Consider the following 9,132-nt stretch of genomic DNA (forward strand, 5'->3'; position numbering starts at 1 on the left):
TACCAGGATGGGGGAGCATATACCAGGATGGAGGATCAGGATCCAATGTCTTAGTCATGAGAAATCTAATATAAATCTGGATGGAAGTTCACTGGGGGGGGGGGGAGTCAGAGTGCAGTAACATGCCCCCAGTGCACTTCCAGGCTAATTTGCATATGGCTGCTCTGCTTGAACTGTCTCTTCCCATCACTCACATGTACAGTGAGGGTGATGAGTTCCTCATTCATGTGATGATTGGGGATTCCTCCATCATTTATATTACATGTATCTGTCTATGGATGTGCCGTACGTTCTCATATTTAGAATCCCCATATAATTAGTAATAGCCCCATTTACAGACGTCCTGCCATTTCTCCATTATATTGCTGTATTGTGTATATAGGATTGATATCATCTAATACATTTTATTTCTTCATCGTTTTATCACTATTTTAGATACAACTGTGCTGGCGGATGCTGACAGTGTAATCTGTGAGATCCCGGAGATCCAAGAACCTGCCACTGTAAGTATCATAGAGGGAGATGTCTGTATATCACCAGATCATGGGGTGTGAATGACACGTCCAGTATTATCCCCATATAACCATGGGACATCTCTATTCTAAATGTAGATGACACTATTGTGTTAGATAATAGCACTTATACTAAAGGGAATCTGTCACCAGATTGTGCTACTCATCTGAGAGCAGCATGATGTAGGGGCAGGGACCCTGATTCCAGCAATGTCACTTACTGGGTGCAGCAGTTGTGATAAAATCTCTCTTTCTCTGCATGCTGGGCTATGTATAACTGCCACAGCACTGATTGGCAGCTTTCTTGTACAGTACGCTGTGGATAGGCAGAAATCCGCTAATCAGTGGTGGGGGCAGGGTTACACAGAGCAATAGGACTACATGGCACAAGACAACTAGTCCTGTAGTGATAATCTCTTGCTGATTAAACACTGATTTTAATAAATCAACGACACAGACCCTAGTAAGTGACACATCGCCGGAATCAGGATTTCGGCCCTTACTTCATGCAGTTCTTAGATTACATATAAAAAACAACTTGCTGACAGATTCCTTTTCAGTTCTCTTCTGTGATCTCCCATATTATTCTGCACTGTACAATGATTCCGGTGTATGGAGGATCCCCCTAAATTACCCCCATGTCTGCGGCGCGTCCTGCTTGTATCGCCCCCTACATACAATCAGTGTAAATCAGCCGGGACATAACAGAGGTGGAAGATGGTTTTGTATCCGGAGCTTTTTTCTTGCAGCTTTTTTATCTGAAAATCATTTCTTATTTTTTTATAGAGTTTGATTGAATCATTGATCCCGGCGAGAAAGCCGCATATGAGCGACTTCCAAACATCCAAACTGATCGGCAGCGGAGCTTTTGGGTGAGATTTCTGTTGGTATAATCCATATTTCTCAGGTTCCCTATGACAATGCTTCTGCCTCTGTGCTCTGCCATTCAGCGTTATCATAGGGAAATGATCTGAGTCCACATCACTGTTCTAATTCTCACTATTCAGCTCATTTATATACTGTTGAGCAAACTGATCTATAACAAATCAGACTGTAAGGGCCTGTGCACACATTGCAGATTTTTTGCATTTTTGCTGTGTTTTTTCTGCTCAGAATTGTCACAAAACCTGAGGGATTTCATGTTGCCAGCCAAGTGATGGAGATCCCTGAAATCTTATGCACACGATGCTTATTTTTCCTTGCAGATTTGCAGCACATCTGCATCATGTCATTTCTTTCAGTATTTTTTCTGCAGATTTCGCACATAATAATAAGTGGGGAAAAATCTGCAACAAAAACGCAGGTAAAAACATGACAAAACGCACCTCTTTTTTGCATAGTTTTTCCTGCCTAGGGATGCAGATTTGGTGGAAAACTTTCTGCTCCAAATACTTCATATGGACACATACCCTTAAGGAAAGAGATTAAAATAATATATTCCATTCCCCTGTCCTAGCCCCTCACCTGTTCTTATGCTGCACCTCCACCAGGGCTTCCTTCTCCTCCTCAGCGGACTTTGTTTTTTTCGGGGCGGCTCCATTATGGAGCTGATAAGAGAGATTGGCTGCACACGGTCACGTGAGGATTGACACGATACTGACGTCAATGACATCTGCACCCACATCCTCCACCATGACAATGTGAGTCCAATCACTGGCCTCAGCACCAGAAGGGGGCGCCAGAACATCCAAAGACTGGCACAGAGGACGCAGGACTGCAGTGATGGACAGGTGAGAGCCTAGGATAGGTGGGTATAACATGTTTTATTATTTTTTAACTACTTCCATCCCCTCCTTTTATTATGCCATAGGGTATGGGAGGAGCATAATAAATTTCTTCTTACAGCAATTGGAGGAATTTCAATTTGCAGTAAATTTCACTTGGACAGAATCGTATCTATTGACCAAATATAGAGAATCTGGCCAAGAAGAATTTCGGTAGATTCTCTCCCATGTCTCTAATGCGACATGGGTGAGGGCTCAGACAGACATGGCATTGTGCAGATCTCCCATAGTTGATCTAGAAAGTGCTATTTTATTAATTTCTTGAAATGAATATCATTGACGGCCAGATTTCAAGAATTGGTACAGAAGATCATGTAATGACTTCTATAGATGGACTATTCATAAGGATTCATTATAAACCATAGATTCTCCTTTTCTCCAGGGCCGTATACTTAGTGCACCATAAAGACTCACACCAGATCTTTGCAATGAAGAAAATGGCCAAGCAGAACCTGGATACTCCAAGAAAAGTGGAATTGGCCTTTCTGGAGAGGGACATCTTAACATTCGCTGATTGTCCCTTTGTGGTCTCCATGCTCTGCTCCTTTCCAACTAAATCTCACCTGTGTATGGTTATGGAGTATGTAGAAGGTAGGACATGTACATTATATTATATTCAATCCATGTCTGCTTACATCTTATCACCGCTCATATAATTAGGATTTGTCCAAGTGGTTGGCTACATCCCCACAGAGAATTTACTATAGGTTATATATTACCAAGATACCCGGAAATTCATTGATCTGTGTGCACGGGTGCTATGGTGCCCATGAGTCGGAGGGGTCCTGCGCCACTTTGCTTTGTTTCCCATCCCTGTTCCTATCATCAAAATTTCAGCATAGCCACATCCTCAGAATATGCGAATATGGCTGAACAGAATGGTGGATCAAGAAGCCAAAAGCTCCCTGATCCACCATCAGCCTGTGGTGAGTCTGAGACTCTGTGCACTGAAGGTGAAAAGTCGCAATAGCATCACGCCTGTAGTGTGGCGACTCAGTACTCACACTGCACTGACCAGAATGCCTGGGGAATGGGGTGAGATGAGTAGTGCTTTTTTATGTTAGTATTTGTAGGGGCCATAATACTAAATGGGTGTCTGGCAGTAGCCAATCATACTGTTTGGGGCACTAGTGGGGGTCATCATGCTGATTTCAGGGGGGCAAAATACTGAGTGGTGGGGCTGAAGGGAGCCATAATAATGAGTTGGGGGGCTAGTGGGGACAATTATACTGAGTGGTGGGGCTATTATACTGATTGGATGGATGGTTAGGGCCATAATACTAAGTGGTGGGGCTCGTGGAGGCCATGATACTGATTGGAGGGCTGGTGAGGCCCATAATACTGATTGGTGGGGCTGGTGGGGGCCATGATACCGATTAGATGGCTGGTGAGGGCCATAATACTGAGTGGTGGGGCTGGTGAGATCCATAATAATGAGTGATGGGGCTGATGGGGGCCATAATACTGAGTAGTGAGGCTTGTGTCAGCCATAATACTGAGTGGTGGGGCTGCTGGGAGTCATAATATTGAGTTAAGAGGCTCGTGGGAGCAACTATACTGATTTGTATAAGTGGTGGGGCTGGTGGGGGCCATGATACTGATTAGATGGCTGGTGAGGGCCATAATATGAAATAGTGAGGTTGGTGGGTGCCATAATACTGAGTGATGTGGCTGGTGATGGGCATAATACTGAATTGGGGGCTGTGGGAGACATAATACTGTGTGAGAGGCTATGGGAGACTGTGAATGCTCCTATATTGAGTTGCCGACTGTGAATACCCCTAAACTGAGTGGGGTCCTCATACTGAGTGGTGTGCCGTGGGAGTCCTTATTCTGTGTGGGGATCCTCATTCTATGTTGTGGTCAAAATTATGTGTGAGGGGCCACTCATATTAAGTGGGACATGTATTTATGTACGGTAATTAGCTAAGGACATTTTACCACTACTTTAGTCTAATATTATGTGCACTATCCATTACATCTGTATATATTCTCTCCTGCCAAATATATCTGCTCACTTCTCATTATTCGTCACAGGGATCTGATTTATAAACCCTTCACTTGTCATATTTCCTTTTTTTCTATAGGTGGAAACTGTCAGACCCTTCTAAACACCAGGGGTCATTTATCTGTCCCCTTGACCCGCTTGTACTTTGCAGAAGTGGTTGTTGCAGTGGAATACTTGCACAGCTGTGGTGTGGTGCACAGAGACCTGAAACCGGAGAAGTAAGTGCCCCTGTAGTATAATAAGGAGGGAGAGTTATTATTTATTATCATATAGTCTGTAAGGCTAAAATCATCTTTTTTTTCGCAGCCTCCTGATAACATCTGCTGGACACATTAAAGTTACCGATTTTGGGCTTTCAAAAGTTGGTGTCATGATACCAAAAACCAACATCTACAAGCAATTAACAGAGGACATCACCAGAGAGTTCCGGGACCATGAGGTCAGCATCACTTACAGAAACCCAGCTTGTTCTTTACAAATCTCATCACACTATTGCTTCTTCTCTACGTTCTTCATTCCTAGAGAACTTTTCCACTGATATTTTATCTTCTGTCATTGTGTTTTTATGGTGAGAACTTGTCATATTAATGGTATCATCAATCTCATCTCTTTCTTCTATTGGTTTCCAGGTCTGTGGCACCCCATATTATGTAGCCCCAGAGGTCATCCTGAAAAAAGGCTATGGGAGACCTGTTGACTGGTGGTCAATGGGGATCATACTACATCAATTTCTTGTGGGATTGGTTCCATTTTATGGAAATTCCCCAACTGAGATTTATGAAAATGTTGTCACAGGTAAGTAGAATAATCCGATTATAGCTTTGATTGGTTACATTTTTTTACTTATTTCCTTTGCTTTATCGTACAGTCCAATAAAGAGGTTTCATTTTCTGTCTTTTTCTATATAACAGGAGGCGTAATTTGGGATTGTAATCCCGTTCCTCCCTTTGTTGCTCAGAACCTCATCACTAAACTGCTCAGAAAAATTCCTGCACAAAGACTTGGGACAGGTAACAGTTTACTTATTACACCAAGGACATATCGCTCAAGTCCATGAGACTCAGCACTTCTCTATCAGCTCATCCATTTTTAGTTTGCCATAATATGACTTTCAGTATATTTCCTGCATGTTTGCTCAGTTATGTCATTAGTTCAGATTAAGTTAAACAGTTCAGATATGGAGCAGTCTCTGACAATATCCGCAATACTTTTGTTTTGTCTTCTACAGCAGGAGCATTTCAGATCAAAGGTCATCCATTCCTGAGTGATGTAGACTTTGACAACCTTTTAAGTCAGAAGCCTGAGTACGTTCCTCAGCTTTTGTCAGACGTGGACACAAGCTCCCCTATCAGTAAGTAGAAGGAGACGTCATCTAGACAAAGCAGCTATTTGTCTCGTCTACCATAATTTGAGACAATTGGCTCCCATTAATATTATGGATAAATGGTGACTGTGCTAAACTAACAATCTCTAATAATACTTCATTACTTATCTCTGGTAGATCACTCTGATATAAACAAACATCTCGTCTCAGAGGATGAGGAGGACAATGAGAGCTTTAACTTCCAGAATTTTACATCTTCTTCTGAAAAGCTTTCTAAAGTAAGTATGAGAACAATAAATCTAAAATATGTAAAAAAAAGACCTCTAAAAGTAAAAAAAAAGTATTTAATATCTTCTTGTTGTCCGCATTTAGCTCTGTACCACCGCTACCAGGAGGATGAACAATGAGGATCCCAAGTCCCCTCCAGAGTGTACCCCGGCATCCAGCACAAGCATCTCAGAAATGTGAGTAGATTCTAGGGTCATTACTGGGAGCTCCATACTGACATATATGCACAAACCCAAATATAGGACATAAACACCATAACAACAAATACAGCATGCATCGCCCGTGATTAGCAGTCATTGTGCTTTTGGCTTCAGAAACCTCTGGTGGTGACAGCCCATAATTGCAGCTAGTCATGCACTTTTAGTGCTGCCCACACTGTAGGAGAGATGTAGTACTACATGCCAGCCATTCTTGGTAGTGGTTTTTCGCTCTGCTTTATAGAAGGTAGTTTTGAGTAGGAAACCTTCCCTACCATAACTGTTATATATCCTAATAGGCCTTATTGTTGATGTTAATCTAGTGAGACAACCCCTTCTATACCGAATTTACTTGTAATTTACACGTTTATCTTCTTCCAAACAGGCAGAAAGAATCTTTTCCTGTGTCTATTAGAGATGATGCTATTACCAGCTTGCCACCCTCGTCCCCATTGTCAGGTATGTACATGTCTACAGCACAAAAAATGAGAATGTTGATGTCAAGGCTCAAATATTTTCATATGGTATTTTTGTTAGTGGTCTTCTATGTTATACATGTTTCATGGATTCCAATTATGTTGCCCATAGGCCCATACTGTATCTCCATTTGCCTAATTTTGTAAAGCTTTTCCAGATTACCAGATGTATAGGGGACAGGAGTAGAACAATTCTACTATATGCAGGAAAGATACAAAGCAGATCCTATAAGAATATATTGTTAATGAGGCCTTTTTTCTACTTTCTGATTAGAAATTCCAGCTGACGTGGAAAGAAAATCTTCAATATATCTGAGTATAGAGCAAGAAATCTCAGAAAATGAAGAAAAGGGGGAAAAGAGACGAGGTAAGTGTGAGAGTCAGCTCCATGTTGTGTGATGTCATTCAGTGAGAATAATTCATGTGGAGCAGTTGTTATTAGGGATGGGCAGACCCGTGGATGTTCGGGTCCATCAGGCTCAAGAATGTTACCCTAACGTGATCCCGAACCCGAACGGGATGTGGTGAATATTCATGGGACTTTAATAGCGGGCACACAGACAGCTGAGCGCAGCAGGAGCCGCGCTGCGGCTACCACGTGCAAACTATTAGGGAAAATGAGTGGTCACTGCTCCCCACGCATGCAGTGAATATTCCAGCACAGAGGGGAACACAGCGCTGGAGGAGAGAGGAGGTGAGTATGATTGTTTATTTTTTTTATGAGCAGCGTGACAGAGATCAGGGGGTGCCAAGCATACCAGGATGAGGGGGCCATACATACAGGGATGAAGGGGGCCATGCATATAAGTGATGAGGGGGGCGATGCATACAAGGATGAGGGGGGCTATACATACAGGGATGAGGCATGAGGGGGGCCATACATACAGGGATGAAGGGGGCCATACATACTTGGATGAGGGGGTCCATACATACAGGGATGAAGGATGAGGGGGGCCATACATACAGGGATGAAGAGTGCCATACATACCAGGAAGAGGAATGAAGGTACCATACATACCAGGAAGAGGGATGAAGGTGCCATACATACCAGGATTGGTGTGCGGGGGCGCCATACATAACAGGATGAAGAGTGCCATACATACCAGGAAGAGGGATGAGGGGGCCATGCATACCAGGATGGGGGATTGGGGTGCCATGCATACCAGGGTGGTGGATTGGGGTGCCATTGCATATCAGGATGGAGATGAGGGCCACATATAACAGGAAGGAGGGGGCCATATATACCAGGATGGGGGATATTAACGGAAGTGGGGTACATTACCCCTATAACAGTGTCAGCAGCAGACCCCCTCCAGCTTAACAGGGCATCATGACAACATTTTTTGCTTAAATTTTTTTTCTATTTTGCTCCTCTAAAACCTAGGTGCGTCTTATAGTCCGAAAAATATGGTATTCACCAGCCGGTGCCTGTGCATAGTTAGAAATTTGTCAGTGTGATATATAATTTAGTGCAGTGTGTGTGTGTGTAGCTTACTGTACATGTATTTAGATAATAATTAAAAAAATAAAATAAAAAAATGCCCAGATGAGGGAAAGCAGACAGCTCGGGACTGGTGTTATTATTCTGGGAAGAGGCCAATGTCCATGAAGCTTCCCAGGCTATTAATATCAGCTCACGGCTGTCTGCATAGCCTTTACTGATTATTAAAAGGGGGTGCACCCCCAAAAATGACGTGGGGTCCCCTTTATACTGCGCCGGCCAATCACAGGCATACCAATACTTGGCATGGCTGTGATGGGGCCTGAAGTGCCCACACCAGAAAAGTTTGTTGATTGGCTGTGCTGCATCCTTTCAACAAGCTTTGTTCGGACTGCTGAACCCAAACAGTAACACAGACTTCCGGGAGACACTAGATGTCCAGTACGGACCATCACATATATGATGGCTAACAATGATCCCTGACCTCTTTATGAATAAGATTCCTCTGTCGTTCAGCCACAGTGACCACACAGTAGTATCAAGTAATAAGTCGTCCCTTTACTTACATTATAGACACAAAGCAGATCCTATAAGAATATATTGTTAATGAGGGCTTTTATTTACTTTCTGATTAGAAATTCCAGCTGACGTGGAAAGAAAATCTTCAATATATCTGAGTATAGAGCAAGAAATCTCAGAAAATGAAGAAAAGAGGGAAAAGAGACGAGGTAAGCGAGAGAGTCAGCTCCATGTTGTGTGATGTCATTCAGTGAGAATAATTCATGTGGAGCAGTTGTTATTAGGGATGGGCAGACCCGTGGATGTTCGGGGAACACAGCGCTGGAGGAGAGAGGAGGTGAGTTTGATTGTTTATTTTTTTTATGAGCAGTGTGACAGGGATCAGGGGGTGCCAAGCATACCAGGATGAGGGGGCCATACATACAGGGATGATGGGGGCCATGCATATAAGGATGAGGGGGGCGATGCATACAAGGATGAGGGGGGCTATACATACAGGGATGAGGCATGAGGGGGGCCATACATACAGGGATGTGGCATGAGGGGGGCCATACATACAGGGATGAAGGGGGCCATACATACC

At 43.3% G+C, this 9,132-nt stretch overlaps 1 long non-coding RNA gene across 1 annotated transcript; it reads left to right on the plus strand.

The window, feature by feature from the left end:
- The first annotated feature begins 6,505 nt into the window (after positions 1 to 6,505).
- On the plus strand, positions 6,506 to 8,753 carry LOC141201661 (uncharacterized). Its single transcript, XR_012272960.1, has 3 exons — positions 6,506 to 6,572; positions 6,864 to 6,956; positions 8,666 to 8,753. It is a non-coding gene; the product is annotated as an uncharacterized lncRNA (long non-coding RNA).
- Positions 8,754 to 9,132: the final 379 nt, after the last annotated feature.

This window comes from Phyllobates terribilis, unplaced genomic scaffold (genome assembly GCF_046119375.1).
Source record: "Phyllobates terribilis strain yellow unplaced genomic scaffold, ASM4611937v1 Scaffold_123__1_contigs__length_5148117, whole genome shotgun sequence".
Classification (NCBI taxonomy): Eukaryota; Metazoa; Chordata; class Amphibia; order Anura; family Dendrobatidae; genus Phyllobates; species Phyllobates terribilis.